The sequence below is a fragment of the Gossypium raimondii genome, chromosome 1 (genome assembly GCF_025698545.1).
Source record: "Gossypium raimondii isolate GPD5lz chromosome 1, ASM2569854v1, whole genome shotgun sequence".
NCBI lineage: Eukaryota > Viridiplantae > Streptophyta > Magnoliopsida > Malvales > Malvaceae > Gossypium > Gossypium raimondii.
In genome coordinates, this window is record NC_068565.1 from 26,977,223 (window position 1) to 26,978,527 (window position 1,305).

A 1,305-nucleotide genomic window follows, 5' to 3' on the forward strand; every position below is an offset into this window, starting at 1 on the left:
GTCGATCTAGGTTGGACATAATTGTTACTGGTTCCTGCCCCTTAGTTACTCCAGGAAATATTCGGGTGGTTTTGGTATGATGGGTTATAGAAATTGGATTGCAGCCCTTGCCTTCCTCAATTTTGGTTCTGGTTACCCATGTAATACACAGATTCTAGGTTCGATGGACTTTTTTCAAACAAATGTCCTTCCCCACAATAAACACAGGCTACATTTTCAAATCGATTCAGTGGCTGTGCTGCAAAACTGTTACACCCGTTAGTAGTAATATTTTTTAACATTGAGGATATTGATGATACTTGAGATGCAAGTGAAGTAAGAGCGTCTACTTCATGTGTTCCAGCGACTTGTCTTCCTGACGCTGCTCGATTGGTTTGCCATTGATAATTGTTGCTGGCAATCCTCTCAATGTTTTCATAAGCCTCATTATAAGACTTAGAAAGGAGAGCACCATTAGCAGAAGCGTCCACTACCATCCTAATGTGAGCATTGAGACCATTATAAAATGTCTCAAGTTGTATGCAATATGGGATTATGTGATGAGGGCACTTCTGTAATAATTCTTTGTACCTTTCTCATGCCTCATAGAATGACTCATCATCTATTTGTTGGAAAGCATTGATCTCGTTCCTTAACTTAGCATTCTTACTAGGCGGGAAATACTTCATAAGGAAATTTTCTACTAACTCTTGCCATGTTGAAATTGAGTTTGGTGGTAATGAGTTCAACCAAGCTCGAGCTCTGTCCCTTAGTGAATATGGGAACACCTTCAATCATAATGCATCTTCGGGTACTCCAGCTAAATTGAAAGAATCGCTTGTAAGAGTATGCCCAAAGATCAATCATGAGATGGTTGTAATAACATACTTGATTTATCATGTTTATTAATATAAGGCAATATAAGGCGCTACCATTATTATTTCAGTTTCTTTTCTTAGAGTATAAATAAATTGTTTTATAATAATGTCCTCAGAATAATATGATTATTCTTAAAAGGTCGTTAGTCAAGTATTATTGTTGACTAGGACAAAAATAATGCATTAAGACTAACATGTAGTTGATTGATGATAAAGAGTTGTCATTGATATGGAGTGTCAAAATCAATGCATGAATATGTGTGTTAGAGAATAAACATATTAGACTGACCCGCTATGAGTATGTTTCTTGGATTATTATGTAATTGTCGCAATATTACTCATAGTGATTAATATATATATGATCCTCAGACTTGAGATCATCATTATCCCAACATCGTGAGTTGTATATTTTGATACAGTCAAACATACACCGTAACTTTTTGTTCTA

The 1,305-nt window shown here is 35.7% G+C and overlaps 1 non-coding gene across 1 annotated transcript; it reads left to right on the plus strand.

Moving 5' to 3' along the window:
* Positions 1-534: 534 nt before the first annotated feature.
* Positions 535-638, plus strand: LOC128032671 (small nucleolar RNA R71). The gene has a single exon (XR_008188921.1). It is a non-coding gene; the product is annotated as a small nucleolar RNA R71 (small nucleolar RNA).
* Positions 639-1,305: the final 667 nt, after the last annotated feature.